The 21,318-nt window shown below is 32.2% G+C and overlaps 1 protein-coding gene and 1 long non-coding RNA gene across 4 annotated transcripts in view; one reads left to right on the forward strand and one right to left on the reverse strand.

The window, feature by feature from the left end:
* LOC143190791 (5-hydroxytryptamine receptor) overlaps nucleotides 1–21,318 on the forward strand; it is a 111,840-nt gene that overhangs the window by 18,214 nt on the left and 72,308 nt on the right. The gene's annotated exons all lie outside the window — the stretch shown is intronic.
* Nucleotides 2,420–4,137, reverse strand: LOC143189897 (uncharacterized). Of its 3 annotated transcripts, none has more exons than XR_013004105.1 (4): nucleotides 3,734–4,137; nucleotides 3,574–3,665; nucleotides 2,857–3,197; nucleotides 2,420–2,778 (listed from the first exon to the last, which is right to left on the reverse strand). It is a non-coding gene; the product is annotated as an uncharacterized LOC143189897 (long non-coding RNA). The 3 variants fall into 3 exon arrangements; XR_013004106.1 differs by having other exon boundaries at nucleotides 2,428–2,778; nucleotides 2,857–2,990; nucleotides 3,040–3,197; nucleotides 3,574–4,137; XR_013004104.1 differs by having other exon boundaries at nucleotides 2,423–2,778; nucleotides 3,574–4,137.

Consider the following 21,318-nt stretch of genomic DNA (forward strand, 5'->3'; position numbering starts at 1 on the left):
TTTCCTGTTCTCAGATCTTAAAATAATGCTCGCTGGGGATTTGCTATTTTGAAGCAAAGGACAAATAGTTCAACAAAAATGATATCGAACAGTTGGAAGGCCGCTATAATCAACGTGTCATCCTTGAAGGGAATCACGTTGAATAAAAAAACCTAATTTTGCCAAATATATGTGTTTTACTATGGTAGACCGGGAACTTACTTATTGACCTGTTACTTATTCCTCGATATATTTTAAATATTTGCTTTTTTTATATAAATTGTAACAATGAGCTTTTATATTGTTGGCAATAATCTCTCCGAGCTAGTTTCGATCGGAATATATTTTGTATTTAATGTGATGAGAAAAGCGACTGAAGATTGTTGAATTCTGTGTAAATTGTATAGCAAACATGACCCATCCAATTTAACATATGAATATTGGCTTTGGCAATTTAAAAATAGTGGTTTTGATAAGGAAGGGCGTTCCAGACGGCCAAAAAAAATGTAGGCCAGGATTTCAAGGAAGTACTCGATGAAACTGTCAATAGTTATCGCTGTAGACTACAACCAGCGCATTTGAGGCAAGCTCTACCCGTAAGGACTAAAGGATAAAGTCCGACTACATATTACAAAACCGCTGAGAATATATTTGGAAACATTCAAATGGGAACTGCTACGCCACCAGCCTTTTTCTCCTGACTTTGTCCCTTCTGATTGCTTCTTATTCTGAGTATAACTGGAGTCGTATCTGCCTTGAGCCTATCCGATCAGCCCTTCACTTCTTATGAAGTTACCAAAAATGCTTTGAATAAAATATATTGCACCGATTTTCCACAATAAAGCTTCAAATTAAAAGAATAATTTAAAAACACTTTATCGACCATAAATAACTTTTAAATGTTATACTAAACATTTTGTATAATATAAGAAACAATATTAATTTCGTACAACTGTTAAATTAGATAACCAAATTAACAACTGTCAGTTATCGATGGCACTTTTTAATTTAAAAATTTGATACCCAACTGTTCACCAACTTGTAGTTTTATTCTGTCTGTCAGCACTTTTTGCGCGCTGAAAAGCGATTCCGACTATAAAGGGACATTTTAGAAATCTTGCGAATGAACTCGAAAGGATTACGGAATAATAAAATCACATTTTCAGCGAACAAGTTCAAATGACGGAGAATTTCCGATTTTTAGCACTAAAAAGTTTAAGCGAAATCGAGCAAAGTCGTTTTAACTGGTTCAATCATTTTATATGCATTATTTTTATTACTAAGTAAAATGAAATTAGTAAATATAGTAATTAGTTTGGTTTGGTAGAAGAACTATCGTTCATAATTGGAAAGTTAGTTTTAATTTAAAATAAGTAGGTAGAAATATTTAGTTCAGATATAAATATAAAACAGATTAATTATGCTATTAAAACATCTTTAGAAAATAACTAAATCTAAAAATGTTGTGTATATTGGTTAGCCGTTAGTAACCAATTTAGTAGGATGACCAAGCTTTACAGTTAAAAACTGTGTGATTGTGGCTTTTGACATTATCAGAACTTTCACAATGTATGAGATAATGTAAAACTTTCATTTCATCATTCCTTCATTCTAAATCACTATTATAATTCTAAAAAGAATACATATAATTCTTTTTTTTGCATATTTTAAAGTCTCCTTTTACCAACTATGGCTTTATCTGAACTGGACCTACTATTTAACATGGGCTCCGAACCACGGTCCTCGGCATTAAGCCTACCGACTGGCGAATGACCATCTTAGAAATCATCAGAGAAGACATCCGGTCTTACCCAGCCTTGTTACTGGCGTGACTAGGATCATTTTCCTTGTCGGATTTTACACTCTTGCCTAGGACAATCACAAACATACATTTACGACCATGTCCCAGCAGGATTCGAACCCACGGCTATCGCAACAGTAGGAGGACCATCCTGTTGCCTTTACCACTGCGCCACCAAGCCGGAATATAATTCTTATACTTTCCTCAACAGTATTATCTATAAGTTACTTTTACATTTAACAATAGCATTGTAATTTCTGAATTTGTTTCAAAATTCATATAATAAAGTAATTCTTCAAAATAAAACGTTATTTTAGTATAAAGTAACAGTAATCCTGCTTTATAAATTACTACAGGTATTACAGTTTCACTTAAATAGGTATTACCAATGCAATATAAGCCACCAACATTCTACCATTATCTTCGTCAGTGCTAATGATGTCATGTCTTCCGCAGGTTCGGTACATGGCTCTAGTTTTATGATATCGATATACGTGTTGGTATTTAACAACATACTGCAACAGATACCCTCGATTATAATAAAGGGTTTAACCAGCTGAACGCTGTACCTTGTATCAGTACGGTTACTGCATGACATTCGATAACCAAAACACGTAATCCACTGATATTATATTCTCTCTAATATTTAAAACAAACATTAAAATAAGATAATATAATTATTAGTGGTTCTGTTGTGTTATTTTTTAGAATCAGCTAAATTAACGACCTACCTAAATTGAGGTACATTTTATCAAATATGACAATTGCAGCTCGGTCCATACAGTCAAGTTTCTGAACTAACGACCAAAATTAGAGGTTACTACTGCAGCAACAAAAGGAACCTTATTCGGTATCTGCATTAATGTTCTTCTAGAAGGCAAGCAGAATATCTTCGTTAACAGTCTATATCGTCTGCCTGAATTTCAATAGAGATAAAGCCATTAGTTTTTCATCCAACCTGAAACGAAGCTGATGGGACAACATTATGGGACAATTATCTGTAAATGAACATATACATTTCAAGTTAGAACCTCCATTCTCTAACAACAAACATAAGCTTCTTATTGTATACTTACTTCTGGGTCTTGTTGAGGTAGAGGAATCTCCTATATATCTATCAGCCTCAAAAAACTTATATGATTATAATATTGCCATTGGGGGCATATTTTCTTTGTCTTGTAGTAAAGGTAATGAATCTCAATAAATATGGCTTAATTATTTCAATGCAATAAATCATTATTATTTAACAAAATACTTACTATTTAAATTACTAGTAGGAATTACATCTTGTTTCAGCCATGGCTTTCCACATTTTGGTCTATAGTATTCATCTTTAAAATTATTACAAACTCTCCTGGACCTACATAGGAGATCGTAAGAGATCCCCTTAAGGTTTTCTTTTTATTACACTAATAAACTAAAATACACAGAATAACCTAAAATAATTGTTAAATATATATATATATATATATATATATATATATATATATATAAACACATACGGAAATAATTGTAGTAAATAAACACCACAAATTATATCACTCAAAAATGGCCATTAATTGCTTAGGTTAGAATTATTAATACCGAAGCCGAACGAGAGAGATACACACATACAACTATTGCATTTTTCCTTTACATTTGGCCGAGTAACGAGTATTCCAAAAACTTAAATGTGGAACCCGATAGCTTCATATGATTTTCACTTCTATATTTCTCTTTTCTATGTCTCTAAACGCACTATTCCTTTGTCAGTCATACTGATAGCGCTCAAAATAAATAAACAGCAAACTTACCATAGAAACGAAGTGAGCCAATCAAATCCCGAATAAGTTAAAAATAGCGACATCTAGATGTGGGACGTCGGGAAACATCTCCCTAAAATTTCCTATAAAGTTAAATCACCATTTCTCTATGAACAAAACGACATATGTGCCAAATCATAACATTGCATACTTAAACCGACATCTGTTAAAAAGCCGATAATGACTTTCCAGTACATCTGGTACATATTTCATATCCTGCTATGAAAATTAATTTAAACATGCATACTGTTATTATGGAATAATATACATACTTTAAACCAATCGAAAATATTTCAAATGCATTTTTGAACACGCTCGAACAAATATCGGCGAATAATTTTATGATTAATAAAAGTTCTCTTCAATATGGACCAGTATGTAGCCGCTTTGCTCATAACGATTCCCTCAAAGTAAATAAAATCATTGACCTGTTTAGCCGGTTGTTTAGAGCATGTGCTTCGGGAAATACGACAGGTTCGGTGCATGGCTCTAATTTTATGATATCGATATACGTGTTGGTATTTAACAAAATTCTGCAACAGATACCCTCGATTATAATAAAGGGTTTAATCAGCTGAACGCTGTACCTTGTATCAGTACGGTTATTACATGACATTCGATAATTAAAATTCGATTTTAATTGTCTACCGATAAAGTTAATATGACAAACCAAACATGCGTTGACTAATTTAGATATCTGATCAATTTTTGGCCAAACAATTGATTGAGGTAATAGTGCACTCAGTATTTCATTAATTTGCGAGCATGGATACGCATTTTGTTAATTATTACTCATTTGGTTAATTGTTGACTTTAAACTGTACGTAATTTAGATATGGATTTGAAATTTGCTGTCGTTATTTTCTATTAAACAATAATTTAGTAGACTAGAGTCTTGTTTATTCTATAACATAAATGTTAATATTGGGTAATTGCATGTATTTTGATCAGCAATGTCATGGTGAAAATGGTAAATAAATATTAGTATCAACAACTCAACCTTATTGATAAATTAAATACCATTTTTATAGTACGATTTTTCCTTTGCTTCAAAATAGGCGAAAATTTCTTCCCAGCGAGCATTCTCTTGAGATCTGAGAACAGGAAATAGTCGCTGAGGGCCAGATATGGAGAATTTGATGGATGAGATTTCAATTCATGCATTTTTGTCATCGTTTTCACTGACTTATGACACGGTGCACGGTTGTCTTGGTGAAGCAGCACTTTCTTTGTCTTCAAATGCGGCAGTTTTTCGGCGATTTCGTCCCTCAAACGGTCCAATAACGCTATGTAATAGTCGCTGTTAATGGTCCTTCCCTTTTCTAGGTAGCCAATGTAAATTATTCCTGGCGCATCCCAAAATACAGACTCCATAACCTTGCCAGCCGACTGTTGCGTTTTCCCATGCCTTGGAGCGGGTTCATCGTGTACAGTCCACTCGGATGACGATCAGACTTCGAAGTGAAATGGTGGAGCCATGTTTCGTCCGTTGTCACATACGTCGCAAAAACTTGGGTTTATTACACTTGATCATCATCTTCAAACATTGCTCCGAATCATCAAGTGGTCGTTGTTTTTGGTCAAAAGTGATTCGCTCATACCCAAATATTCGTGAATGATATGACGTACGCATTCAGTTGATATCCTTAGATTATCTGCTATTTTATTCAGTTTGAATTTACGGTCATTCAAAATCATTTTGTGGATTTTTTAAATGTTTTCATCGGTAACAACCTCTTTTAGGCGTCCACTGCATTCACCGTCTTCGGTACTCATATCACCACGTCTAAACTTAGCATACCAATCCTTGATGGTTTAATTTTAGTGCAGTGTTCGGAAACTCGACATCAAACCAAGTATTTGCTTCAGCTGTATTTTTTCCTTCAAAAAGCAATTATTTATTAACACGCGAAATTCCTTTTTATCCATTTTTTTTTCACAATAACAAAAGTTGTTTCACTCAAAATGCTATAATTCACAAATTAATGATCCGACAGCTGTCACATTTATACAGGCATCTTTTGAGGGTTAGGGCTAACTAAAAAACATATGGATTTAATTCTAGTAACACCATCTATGTGTCAGGCCGGTGACTTTTCAATTGACCTGTTATGGGAGCATACAAAACTTTCAAAGAGCTTCTGTGTACGAATAACGACTGTCAAAATATTATTTGGCTGCAAGGCGTGTTTAACTGCTAAATCTATAAGTTGTGCGGTAGGCAGTCCTGCCCATTACCAAGATCCTCCTTATATGTTATATAATACGCCCAGACTATCCGGTCATTTGTTTTTTTCACTATCTGAATAGTCAACGGGGTTGGTTTAGTTTTTGTTTTCTAAACACTTTCGCTCATTATAACTGGCACAGTCGCTAGGATTCGGGGTAGATAAGGCTGTTCTGTTTTGAATTCATTCAATCATTTGGAACCGAATCCATTATCAAGAAAAGAAGACAGGTTCACGTTTAATTAGCAATCGTTCCGCAGTTTCTCGAAGCGTTTCGTGGTGTAGTTAAGTGGAGTTGGAGCAAATGTATCACAGCAGAAGCTGTAAGGTCACAAAATATTGCTTGAAAGGTTTGAAAACAACCCTATTCCGTAGATTCCTGGCATATGCATCACAGTTGAAAGTGTAAAGCCAATAAACGCGAACTGAAGTTACTGAAAATATCATAGTTTACTGGAATTTTAATGGAAGCTTGCAGTGCGTGATTGAAAAATGCCGATTGCAGTAGATCAGTTTCTTAACCGTAGACTATTGGAATCTGTAGTCGCCAAGGCTGGAAAACCATTCCATAGAGGGATAAAATGGAAATTTGTGTAGAAATAGCGATACATCTTTAAAGATAAACTGGCGGACGAAGATGCAGTCAACATTCAAACATAATTTTACAATGACTATGACCATGTACATTCAACTCATACAATTTAAAACAAATTATTCAGTTTTCTTAAATAAATTGGATCATTTTTTGGATGTCAATTTACAAATACACCCATAATTTGGGTATTATTATTTTATAGTCTATTTCCACTAAACATAACCCAAATAAAGAACACCTATAAATCAATATAAAAATATTTTATAAATAAATTCTGCTTTACTGGAACACTTGATGTCAAATGTAGAACAGTCGAACCTCTCGGATTTTATTTCTCCAATAAAAATATATACAGACCTTAAACATTCAGTTGAATGCGAAAACATTGAGACTCCAGAAGCAATGAAGCCTATGTTCTCGTATTTGTTTAATATAACAGTTTGCACGCAACTTATTTTACTTTTATTCTTGGAGATTGAGTGGTTTATTCAAATGTACGAGAACATCAAAGGTTTATAGTTCAATTTATCATATTTGACGACGTCTTTGATTCAGCAGAACTGTAATTTTTTATGATATTCCGCTGGTAGCTTGACTTTTGATAAGGTTATTTCGACGAAACCGTAAACATAAATAAATTGAAAGAAAAGAGTAAAAATTAGAATGGATTAATTATTTAAAAGTTAAATAAGCATTGTTCAACATTAAATAAATATTAAAGGAAGAATAATTCAATCAACGATATGAAAATAAACTTATACTCTAATTAAGTAGTCTTCAAATTCATTATGTTAAAAATTAAATAAGTTTTTAAAAAAATCAACAGCTCTTGTTGTACAAGGTACATGTTTCAATAAATCAAATATATTACCCCATAAGCATATAATCGGTAGTAGTAACACTAACAGCAAGACTAAAAGATCACAACAAAATGGCAGAAATAAGTGGTACCCAATTCATGGATTTTTGCTATCGATTCCACTAACTTGTGAAATGGTGCATTGTGTAGGTGAAACAGCACTTTCTTTTTCTTCAAATGCGGCTGTTTTCGTCGATTTCGTTATTCAAACGGTCCAAATACGCTATGTTATAGTCGCTGTTGATGGTCCCTCCTTTTTCAAGGTCGTCAATGAAAATTATTCCATGCACATCCCAAATTACAGACGCCATAACTTTGCCAACCGACTGTTGCATTTTCCCACGCTTTGGAGCGGGTTCAACGTGTGCAGTCCACTCGGATGACTCTCGATTGGACTTCGGAGTGAAATGATGGAGTTATGTTTCATCCTTTGTCACATATCGACGCAAAAACTCGGGTTTATTAAGCTTGATCATCTTCAAATACTGCTCCGAATTTGCACTTTGCACAGAGCTTTCTTATACCCAAAGATTCGTGAATGATTTGATGTAAACGTGCAGTTGATATCCTTAGAGTGTCTGTTATTTCATTCAATTTCAATTTACAGTCATTCAAAATAATTTTGTGGATTTATTTAATATTTTCGTCGGTAACAACCTCCTTTCGGCGTCCACTGCATTCACCGACTTCGGTGCTCATTTCACCACGTCTAAACTTAGCATACCGATCCTTGTTGGTTGATTTTCCTGGGGCAGTGCCAAAAACTCGGCATAAAGCCTAGTTTTTACTTTAACTGCATTTTTTTCCTTCAAAAAGCAATATTTTATCAGCACGCAATATTCCTATTTATTAATTTTTTTTCACATTAACAAAAGTTGCTTCACTCAAAATTCTATAATTCACAAACTAATAATCCGAGGCGATGTCAAATTTGTACACGCATCTTTTGAGGGTTTGGGCTATCTAAAAAACATATGGATTTAATTCGAGTAGCGCCATATATGTGTCAGACCGGGGACTGTTCAATTAACCTGTTATCTTCGATATTTTGCGACGGCACACGCACAAAAAGTTATAAATAAAAATTATGCAAACAGTAATACAAATATTACTAACTAAAAATCAAAATATTGATGATTGTATACCCCAACAAGTAAGAAGCTTCGAATAATATCTTATGGTAATTCAATTTAATTAAAACCGATAAATTATTGAATATTTTGGGATCGCTCTCATGATAATTTCAAATTAAAATTAAACAATATTAAATCGACGTCGAGTAAGGTACGTCGGGATTTAAATGTTAATTGGGAACCAATTGAAATAACGCGAAATTCGTCCCCGTAATTAATGACACTCCGGATTTTTCTGTCGAATTTAGTTTAAAAGCCCCCATTACGCTCGGAAGGAATCTAACAAAAAAAAAACAGGTTGAGCTCTAAATGTACAAGAGACATAAATAATTAAAGAAAGCTTTTAAGGCTGCCACTGTTTCAAAAAAAAACGATATAGGAGTACGTTAGGCGACTGGAAAATGTAATGGAAACCTGATGCGGCAAAAACAATATACAGTATATTTTTCGCGTGACAACTTTCTCTATTAAAGATATATATGACCCAGTGCTAAAGACTCTTCCACTTATCTTAAACAAATTATCGTCTTTTTTCATATTAAATACATTTTACATTTAGTCTGACCAATTTTTCTTTCCTCTGACTTTAAAACGATATTACCTGAGAAAAACTAGCACAGTATATATTAATGAAAATCTTCCCATAATTTTCTGCAATCTTTTACAACTTTTCTGGGAACTTCACATTAAGCCACGATCCTGCATTGGCAGCAATCCAATCATCGATCAATTTTCGCTCTTCCTCGGTATTTTTAAGCCGTTAGTCAGTCAAGCCATGCTGCATCGATCTGGACAAATGGAATTCAGTGGACGCTACGCCTGGTGAGTATGCTGGGTGCAGGAAAACTTCAATTCCTTAATTGACGCGGGTTATTTATCAGTAATAATACTTCCGTTCAGATATTGTTTTAATTGTTCCAAACATAAGTTCAAGACTTAAAGCTGAAGACACCCAATTCAATAGCGGCATACAATCAAATAGGCAACTTTTAATTACTACCTAGACGTTTAGATAAATTTCGCCAATCTTTCAATTTTTCTCCGACTATGATAATAGCCACTTCGTTGATTCTACGTGAGTTACACTTCCTCGTCTAGTTATCGGCAGGTGCTTGTCTGGTCGGATGATGATATGGTGGTTGTCAGCTGATACCCAATCCAAATCGTTATACTCATCAAGAAACATTTGTAGCTCTTGGACAATATATCGCTCCTCTCGTAGATTGTGAGCACAACGCTTATCAATTTCAACATCCAGATTTCCTATAAAATAAATTCAGTACTCCTAGTAATAAGTGGTACATTTATCATTGTATCAAGATTTTGTTCACTTATTTCTGATACAAATTTAATTGTTACCAAATTATATTATGGTAAGTTCTCGATAAGGTGAAATAATGTAAACTAATTTGTATTTTTTCTGTCTCTATCTATTTCTATGTACTATTTGCATCCTCAAATTTACATATGTAAAATCTTGATATAAAAAAACTCGACATTTATTTTTTTCATAAAGACATAAAATAGAAATAACTAAATTTTTAAATATATACATTTTCAATTATTGGTGAGATATTTTTGATGTTTTGATCTTATAGATAATGGTATTTTGATAAAATTATACATGACATTCTTCTGGCAGTATTTAAATTTCATATAACAATTTTGATGCATAGCAATCTTTCTTGACGATCTTCATTAGATTATTGAAATATTACTCATAATAGAAATTTTATAGTAGAAATATTTTTTTAAATTTTATATTATATTATTACTAGTCGTTGCCAACTAACTTAAATGTTTCTGTACAGTAACATAAAACAATAAAATCAGTAGGAACTATTTAGGATGTCCCATTGATCCTTACTTAGTCTCTAACAGAATTAAAAAAGGCTCATGAAGAGATAAATAGGTTTAGGTAGGTATTAATCTAAATTGTGTGTATATAGTAGTAATATAAAATACGTGTAGTAGATATGTTAAATAACGTTTTTTTAATTTTATTTAGTTATTACAACAATTATTATTTACTTTTTTTTAACTTTTCTTTCTGTTGAAGATTTAAGTTTGTTTATTTTTAATTTTTTTGTAAGCTCCTTAATTATTTTTTGAAGTCGGTTCAATTTGCTGTTAACAATATCTTATTTTTCTTTTTTTAGTGTTAGATATTTACACAATAAATTACGCAGTTATTTTATTTAATATTACAATGCATAGCGCAAGTAAAATTACACAGCCCGTATGGGGAAAAATAGGAATAAAGAAACAATGATTGAAAATAAGAAGCGCTTCAGGCCTCGGGGTTCGCTACCTAGCCTAGGTGATTTGACAAATATTCTAACTAAACAACAACAAAAAGTAATTCTCGGGGGAATCGAATCCGCGACCTCCGTTTGAAAGCTAAACGCTTTAACTATTACACTATACACATAGTTGTCTACAATATTTCTACCTTATATGCTATAGTTAGTTCTTAAAAAGCAAATTGAATGGCTTTTGCACTGAACATCTTCCGATTTTCGGTCACCTCAGCTCAGTAATAACATTATACCCAATTATATGATTATGTTAGATAAACAAATTTGTGAAAACTTTGTCGTGCACTTGAAATTTAAGTGTTTCCCCCGATAGATCCTGATTTGGTTTCAATGGTTTCAATCAATTTCAATGACCACCTCGAAAGTGCACTCTTTCGAATAAAAAAAGGATTTTAAAAATTGGGTCAGAATTTACGGAGAAATCAGCGGATAAATAACATAGATTAAAAAAACAAAAAAATGTATATGAATATATATATATATATATATATATATATATATATATATATATATATATATATATATACGCATATATGTACCTAGTTATTTTATCTCCGTTTTCGAAGTCGGTTAATAAAATAAAACACTTTCCAGTGCTTTTGTCATTTATTCAACTTCACTACATAACTAGACAAGACCACACGGCTTGGTCTTCTTCAAATTTCGGGCGACACTACACACAATAATGACAACATACACAAAACATACAGTCAATCAAAACAGCAGTGTACTCACGTGAGCTGTCAAAACGTCGTAATGTTGCCGCAGCAACTCTGAGTTTTAGTACGCTGTGGCGTTGATATATAACAAAATTTTAATCTAAATAAAATAATGAAACAAAAGGGTTATGTATTTTAATTTATTTTAACATTATATTACATCTAATACATATATCCTCGAAGAGCTTATAAAACTATAATTAATTATACAGCCATAATAATTTATAGGTTAGAGTTGTTTTATTATATTTACATTGAACTTATTTCCACTCTAGTATAGGTAGAGTTCTAGGCGCGTTTTTATGTAGTGGTATCCCCCGAAGGTCTAAACCACCTAATTAACAATCTTATTTCTGAGTAATGTATTTGACTTTCATTAAACAGCATATTTACATTTTACACTTAGTTCTCCTTTCCTTCGATGCGATGTTTCCTTATAAAGTAATTCTGATATTACTATATTTCTCCTTAGTTTGTTCTGTTACTACCTGTATACATTTTTCTTGATAAAACTACATTTAATCACTGCATTCTCCTTAATCTACTTACCATATCTGCAAAAGAGTTAGTATCATTTCTTTCCTCTTACATTTTAACCAAGCATTCATGTATATTCTGAACAACAACACAGATACTCATAAAGATTTCATACTCTATAATACATTTTTCTGCAGTCAAATTATATTAATTCTATAATTACTTTGAGTGTTTCGGCCTTTTCCCCCCGTAATTGTAAGCATTGAATCATAAAACAACATTCATAAAGTTTCATTCATCACTTTCACTCTCAGATACACTAACCAAGTGAATAACTAAGCTGTTTTTCTTCAAACTATCAAAAACTTGCTCACGATTTTACCATTGGCCAATTTCTTCTTCGATGTGTTCTTCTTCGAGCTCACCCAAACCGAAAACACTAATTCTGCACCAGGAATAAAACTATTCCTGTTACCAGTATGAAGCACTATATGTCCGCAAAAAATTATTAATAAATTTTATGACTAACAAAACCTAATCCATAGTTATTCCAACGTTTACCTTTTTCCATCAACTTTTGTAGCCTTTACACTATATTTACTATCATTTTGCCATGAGTGACCCAATGTACCATTCTGAAATATTTATGTCTCATCTAAATATACAATTTGATATAATAATTCTTCCTTGATTTCGTTATATGTTTTTAAAAATTGTATTATTTTGAAAGCAATGTCTGGAGGTTCCATTAAACCCCTTCGTGGATTATCTTTACGCCACTGAAATCCTATATTACCCAACAATGTATGAAAGGATGTTCTACATCCCTCAAATAGTTGCATATCTTTTGGCTTTTTATGGATACTTTCCAGACTAACAATTTGTTCTGATATAGTTGTATTAAATTATGTTTCGATTGAAAAAATTTCTTACTGTTTTTATACATTTCGTATTTTTGATTTCTTATAGAGCTGATCTGGATTCGTCACCTGTTTCGCATAAAATTGGTTTCTTTTTATTGAATTTAAGGTTATATTGTTTTTTATTTTTTGAGATATTTTAGTGACCGTGCCCGTACTAATATTCAGTGCAGCTACAACGCGCAAAAATATTTTCAATAAAAACCGCGGCGACTTGAAATTTATTAAAAGAAAACGTTAATACAACGTTTGCCGGTTTATATCCCGTAATTATCCCGTATTTTGAAGAATTTTGTAGACGTTTGACAAAAGCGCAACTTTTGCAGGCTCCTTCGGTTACATGTTCGAACTTCTCAAATAGCATTCTATCTCTTTTTAAATAGAATTAAATGAAAGAAATTAAATAGAATGAAAATTGTCTGACTGTAAAACGAATTTACAACTCTCGACAGGCACATATTGATGACATGCGTCACTACTGTTTTGAATAGAGTATTGTAAAATATGTTATCATGGTGAAGAGAAATAGAGGGTAAAATCTAAAGTTAACAGATAGAGCCGGGCGAAATATAGAAAGGATTGCGGAAAGAGAGCACACAACATACTACTCCAATATAAGCCTACGATGCAGACTGTCTGCTTCTTACAGTCAAGTATGGAAGAAGTTTCGTTATCATTTTGGGTGAAAATATCGTGATATTCAATTAGTCCATCCACAACACTAGCTGGATTAGTGTGAATGAATATATCTACAATTCCATTGATGAGGTTTCTACTATAACTTGTACATTGCTGCCGAACACTGTCCTATTCCTAGACGATAAAACAACCATACACACAGTCAAGAAGATTAACTGTTGTCTTGAGGAGGATAAGAATATCATTAATGCCTAACCACATCAATTGCCAGACAAAATGCCATTAGAAGCAAATGGTGACTCGATATCTTATTAATAAATATATAATGGTAAAATATGTTAGATGGTCATATTATTTTGTCCATCCTTTGTGTAGTTACAGCGAGGTCCGATACAATATGAGCATAGCATTAACATCTTTTGTATGCTTGAAAATTAATTCACGATCCCAAATATTATTATGTTCGAAACAAGCTAATAAAATTAATTGTGTTGAAATGTTAAAAATTTAAAATAATATAAATTTCGAGTGTCGATAAACACGGATGTCAAGTGGCTTCTACTTCTAATTCAAATTAAGATGAAATTAAGTGAGATCAAAGAATCGCCTTTAATTAACAATGCTCCGAGTTCTTTTTTAAAGGGCGATTATAAAAACCCACTACAATCCCTGCTTACACAGCCCGGGGATTAAAAAAAGGTTTAATAATCCTAAGGGTTTGCGGTCAATTCGCTAAAAAGGGGAAACGATGAAATTAGGATAATGCAAGAGTTTACATTATCCTAGGGATAAATATTATTGCATTCTAAATGATTTATTCTAGGAATTATAAACAATATAATGTTAATATTTAAACAATAACACAAATATATGCTGTTTTGGGACTGAGAAAACAATGGCTATTTATAAGGTAAATTGGATTGCTGAATCTAAATCAACATCCCAGTTTTTTTATTTGGTTCTAGTTTTTGAAATATTCAATAAATTCATAATTTTACTGTTTGTCGTAATTAACAGTCTTCTATTGAATTAACAAGTATAGTTGGAAAGAGGTTGATATAATGTTTTATTCAACTTGGCATCTATGTCACCTACTGGGGTCCAAGAGTAGTCGTTCGTGATGCTTTTGTCCTAAATTAGTGATGCCTTCGGTTTGATTTTCGCTATATCATGGTCTAGCAGCTTTTCTTGCTCGTCGCTCGTGTTGCGCAGAAAAAATCAGTGACGATGATGATGAGAAAAAAAATGATGATGGAAAACAAATTTTGAGAGATATTCGAGCTCTAATCTGCTGTGCTCTTTAATTATATACTTGTAACTCGGTGATTTGCGGTTACCAAGAAAGTTCTGAACTGGCGTTAATCACTTTGTATTAATATTTTACTCCATAATGAAATCGCTTCCATTGCTCTCGGGTAAGGATGACGAAGTACTTAAGGCATTTTCTGCAGTTGTACCTGGACAAATTGGCAATATCCATATATATATATATATATATATATATATATATATATATATATATATATATATAATCACTGTCCATTGGAACTAATTTTGACACTGATTATATGTCGGGATATTTATACTGTGCTTTTAACATTATCAAAATCAATTTCGAAACTAAAATATTTTCAAGGATATGAAAATGTTTGTATTTTTCAGAATATTAAAATACTAATAGAATATTAAATACTAAAGTTTATGTTAATTTTATTTTATTATTTTTAGATATTAAATAGAATATAGGTAAATTCCGTTAATGTTCTGAATTAAAATGAATGAATATTGCTCCATTTTTGTAGCAGATAATATGAAAATCTGAAAAAATTGCCTTTTGAAATTCTGTTGAAATTACGATAAGTTCACCAAAATGATCAACACGTAATTATTACTTTTATTATTACAATTTCCTGTTGATGAGGAAGTTATTTAAATTTTAAAATACTGGTACTTGATATAAAATATGATTTTGGTTAAACAATGTTCTTTCATATTTGTGTCTAAAATATTCTAGTCTGAAATGCAAAGAACAAAGTTTCTTATTATTATATACTTTCATTATTTCAAAAGCCATGTCTGTACTACAACAGAATAATTTTGACTTGAATTTAAACTCTTGCAAGTATTTGAATATTTACATCATGGAAAGCATCGCTTCTATTTGGTTTTTTGCATTTAAACAACCTTTTTGACTTTAATTTTTTTAATAATAACTTCATAACAACAAACTTAACCTAAAAAATTTAGAATCAGAGAAAGAAATATGTGAGTTGTCCTTGTATTTAAACATCTCGTCCTCTAGTAACTCTGACACAATGAGAACATGGTTATGACTTAACATCCAATTCTATATTTTGTTATCTATATACATTAAATAAATCAATAATACTATACGGACTGTTACTTTATGTATAAAATTATTATAACAATTTAAGTTTATAAGATTAGTTAAGAGTTAAGGGTTAGGTTAACACTTGTTTACATTAATACTTGGCCTTTGACCAATGGATAGCGCTGTTCAAAATACAAATTCTCAAATAACAAATGCTCCACGCCATATTTTTAACTGAATTACACTAATTTAACTAAATTTACAACAAATGTTAAGTTATAATTTTAGGATTTATTACAAACATATAAAAAAACAATGACTGTAAAACTTTTCAATTGTTAAATAACAACATTTTTAAAAATATTTCAAAAGTTTAAAAATTTAACTAAAATTCTTATTTAACTTACCAAAAAAAAACCCACAAAAAATAAAACTTCTTATTTAAAAGTAATTTAATATCTTAAACCCGTGATTTCTCCGAAAGACATTATGGAAAAATAAGATTAGTACTATCTTAACATAAGTACATTACCCGTACAGTTTACTATAACAAAAAAATTAATTCATACAAATTAATTCTGACCAGTAAGAAACATCAATGGCAATGGAGGGCGGAAAAAAAACGACTCATTAAAAGGCAAATTCTAAAACTGGGGCCGCGCGAAGTAATTAAAACGGGCATCATATTAAAATTTGTAAAATGTAAATTCAAAATTGGATTATTTTAATTATCCGGCCATACCTTATAGCTGAGATATAAATTTCAATTAAAAATCCATCTAATAAGGTCTCTTAATTAAGGACTCGCGAAATATTTCGGGTTCCAAGAGAAGGTGAACACCACTAGCAGCGATATTCATAAAAATATCCCGTGGGATAAGTGATTTGAAATTCGAAATGTCGGGAATGTTAAGTCTGAAGAACTGCTGAAAAGGAAATTAGTCTCAAAGTTATTTCTAATTGATTGATATATAGACAACTTCAAAGTTATATTGATGAGTTAGTCTTCAGATATATAAATTCAAGAGCACTGTTGAAAATAAAAGATGTTGTATGTTGTTACAAAATTATTTTGTCACATTTTGGAGTTTCATAATAACCACAATTTATTAGACTTACTCCAGCCTTCAGCAATTAGACTTATCCAGTATATATATTCGGTTTTACCCAGCCTAGTTCGAATGGTTGGTCCTTGTACATAATAAAAATAAACTAAACTGAACCACTGTGCTAAATTCAGTATACATTATTTGGCAAATAATTTTGGATTTGGCGAATGCGTACATTGAGCTTCATTTATTTTGGAAACAATATATCGAGTATGCCGCATGCGTATGTACAGCTTCGTTAAAAAAATCATTGATTAAAATGAGTGAATAAAAATATAATTAATATATGTCCGGCCTTTCTATTCTTATAAAAAACACCATGGTTAAACAATTAACATCAACTCCAAGAACCATGTACATCAATATTGTGACAAACAAGAACATGTACATAATTCAAGCACAAATTATACAATGTTCAAATAAAATTAAAATAAATCAATGAAGGGCATATAATATATAATGCTCTAGGTCGTGTACTACTGCAAAATCCACCTTCATTTTTATTTTTAACTTTGAGCTTAATTATCCGTATTTCAATTAAAATACTTAACAAATATGAATTATTACAATATTTTAACGGACTAATGTGAAAATCAATTAATATAAAGCTCTTTTGGATAACTAATTAACATATTTTACTGTCAAGGTATTTAGGAATTTTGATTAAATATCAATATCATTAAAACAAATACACATAATTTTGAATAAAATATATTGTCTGACACAGCCCTTTTAGTAATAACAATATATAATGCTATTATATAACTAGCTACATTAAATGTTCTTTGTATGTTAAGGAGACAAAACAATGTTGTAATAAAATACAATTTATTTTCTCACTTCTTTGCATAAATTAATGTACAAATACGAGTTGTTTTATTTAAACAATTAACCAAATAGATGACAATCAAAGAACAAAATGTATAAAGAAGAAAAAGGATTACAGATGATAAATTGGTACCTGTGATGAAGTAGAATTGTGAAATTAGTTTGAGGATTCACGTGAAGAGACTGCGAGAATGTATTTTTTTATGTCTAAGTCTTGATAACGGTGAGCTTGATTACGTTTGTTTTCGGGTTTCAAGAGATTCAAGGTGAACACCACTAGCAGCGATATTCATAAATATATCCCGTGGAATAAATAATTTAAAATTCGAAGTGTTATTTCAAATTGATTGGTATATAGGCAACTTCAAAGTTATATTGATGAGTTCGTTTTTAAATATATAAAATTAAGATGGCTAAGTCTGGATAACGGTGAGCTTGATTATGTACGTTTTCTTAAAAAAAAATTGTTTTTTGCCAGTTGGTCACTAACAAAAATCGTCCGTTATCTTGATGTACTTAAATTCTCGTTGATTCAATAGATTCATTTTGTTTTTTCCTGAAACTCCTCCCTTGAGCTTTTGGTGGCGTCTGAGAAAGCTGGTTCCGGGTTCTAAATATGACTTTCGCGTTGCAAATTCTTTGAATACTTGTATATATAACGACAGCATGCCCTCTTCAAGCCTTATGACTATAGTCACAGTAGAATGTTTTCCATCAGCTATAAGTTTGCGCCTTTCCTACTATGAACCGGGTTCGCAAGACATTCAATGTATATTGCTTTGAGTAATAATTATTTTCCCATGTCACAAGTTTACAATTTACCTTTTAATGGCCTATAAAATTAGATTTCTAAACCTACCTAAACTAACATATCTATGCTTTGAAAAAGTTTATTTTACCTTTTAACTTAATAGATAATTAAAATATCAATGCGTTGTAGCACGTTATAATATAGATAATTCGTTGAAAAATGCCAGGACCTTTTATTTTAATTACTACTCAGTTTTTAAAGCATTAACACATGCGCGATAGCGAAATATAAAACACAGGCGACAGGACTGTCCTCCTGCTGTTGTGATAGTTCGAATCCTGCTAGGGCATGGTCGTTTGTAATTGTTTATAATTATGATTGACTTTAAAGCAAAAGGGCAAAATACGACAAGGACAATAATACGAGTAACGCCAGTAAACAGGCTGTGTAAGACCGGACTTCTTCAGCGACGATCTCTAATTTGGCCATTCGCCAGTCGGTAAACTTATTGTCGAAACATATGGTTCGAAGCCTACCTTCAACAGTAGGTCCTGTCTATATAAAATCTGGTTAATTGAAAAAATCCTTTTTGTATATCTACCTTGTATTATCCAATAAAACTAATTTACCAATTTATACAGTCATAAGTAAAGAAACTAACGTCAAATAATAATCCTTGATATAGTCTAGTAAATCCATTATGCCACCATTGCCAAGTTTCTGGAATTTCTGAACAAAAACTGAGCCAATTTATTTTTACAAGCCTCATTTGAAACTAGCTTTATATCTTTTTTATATATTTAACGTCACTCAACTGTGGCTGATTTACCAAAATTGTGTATGATCTAACATTGTTGTGGTAGAATGAATTTCCCATTGATAAATACTGAATGTTTTTCGTTATCGCCGCTTCACCGCATTAGTTGTTAATACAGAGACGAATTAAATATTTGGCCAGATCAAAAGAACTCAATAGAACAACTGTGTTTTTATTACACCAAACTTTTAGCATAATCTTCCTTCCTTCCTAGCATAATTTTTTGTAGTTTATAGTAAATTAGATGGCTCGGTGAATGGAGGTACAACGAACTGAAACAGTGGTGTTTGCATTATGTGACCGTTATTTATTGAAGTAATATAAAAATGTAAAAATAGAAATGATAAATAAAGCCTGGCAGCGGTGTTACCTGTAGACGAGGCTTGGGCATGCGATGGTGGCACGTTTAAACCAAACGATGGTCGAGTACTGAATGAATGGAAACACCCTTCAATAACATCCCAGATAAACGTCTCGGAGTTGCCAGCTATTTGTTATCTGGTTTAGTCTATATTTCTGGGTATTTTGTAGACCGTTATTCCACGATGTAAAATTCCACATGCCTCAAAGTCGCTACAGTAATACTAAAATCTGATAGATATTGAAAGTAAAAAACGAAAAACCATAACCTGATGAAATTATCAAAACAGAAAAGTTAGTTTACATACACTGTTATAACGTAGACAAGAAGTTCAACTAAAGAAAATCTGAATTTAGTAAAAATAGCTTTTAAACAGAGTAACCACAGTGTGCGAATATTAACAGGCAAAAGTTGATAATACAAATTTATATTCCAATATTCTATATAAAACTACTAAGATATATGAATAAATAAACGAAAATTTAATATAAGTAGATACCGAAGAGATCTAATAAACACACGTTTTGAATTACCCACGTTATAAAAGACTGAAATATTGATGCGGAGTCTGTTGCTTAAAATACCAAGCGAGCGAAATAGAATATCTGAGGCGTCCATGAACGGAAACGAGAAACCATGCGATGGAAATAGGACGGTTTCGTGCGGATATTGGTGGCAATAAGTTCGTGTGCAGATAGGAAAAGCCCTTTCATTTGCTCCTAGTTCGGTATAAAGCCCGATGCACATAGACATACGATTTAAACTTAATAAAGATGGAAAATATTTGTGCAGTTTTGAATAGTTTTTGAGAAATGGTATCCAAGATTACATTATTTATATTTAACAGGTAAATTGAAAACTCCCCGCCCTACCATAGTAAAAGATATGTTTTTTTGGCAAAATTAGTTTTTTTATTCAATAAAATACCCTTCAAGGGTGATACTTTGATTATAGCGACCCTCCAACTTTTCGATACCGTTTTTGTAGCAGGATTTGTCCTTTGCTTCAGAACAGGGCCCAGTCTCGGCGATCACCTCTTCGACGAAAATGTCTTCCCAGCGAACATTCTTTTGAGATCTGAGAACAAGAAATGGTCACTGTAAGCCAGATCTGGAGACTACGGTGGATGAGGAATCAATTCCAAGCCCATTTCATGGATTTTTGCCATCGTTTTCAGTGACACGGTGCAATGTCTTGGTGAAGCAGCACCTTCTTTTTCTTCAAATGCGACTATTTTTCGGCGATTTCGCCATTCAAACGATCCAAAACCGCTATGTAATAGTCACTGTTGATGGTCCTTCCTTTTCCAAGGTAGTCAATGAAAATTATTCGATGCGCATCCCAAAATACAGACTCCATGAGCTTGCCAGCCGACTGTTGCGTTTTCTAACACTTTGGAGCGGATTCATCGTGTTCAGTCTACTCGGATAACTGTTGATTGGACTTCGGAGTCAAATGCTGGAGCCATGTTTCATCCCTTGTCACATATCGATGCAAAAACTCTGGTTTATTGTGCTCGATCATCTTCAAACACTGCTCCGAATCATCAAATCGTCGTTGTCTTTGGTTAAAGGTGAGCTCGCGCGGCACCTACTTTACACGGAACTTTCTCATGCCCAAATATTCGTAAATTATATGATGTACACGTTC

This window comes from Rhynchophorus ferrugineus, unplaced genomic scaffold (assembly GCF_030347505.1).
Source record: "Rhynchophorus ferrugineus isolate W39M unplaced genomic scaffold, kcgeb_rfMv2 rfM2, whole genome shotgun sequence".
In the NCBI taxonomy this organism is placed as follows: domain Eukaryota; kingdom Metazoa; phylum Arthropoda; class Insecta; order Coleoptera; family Curculionidae; genus Rhynchophorus; species Rhynchophorus ferrugineus.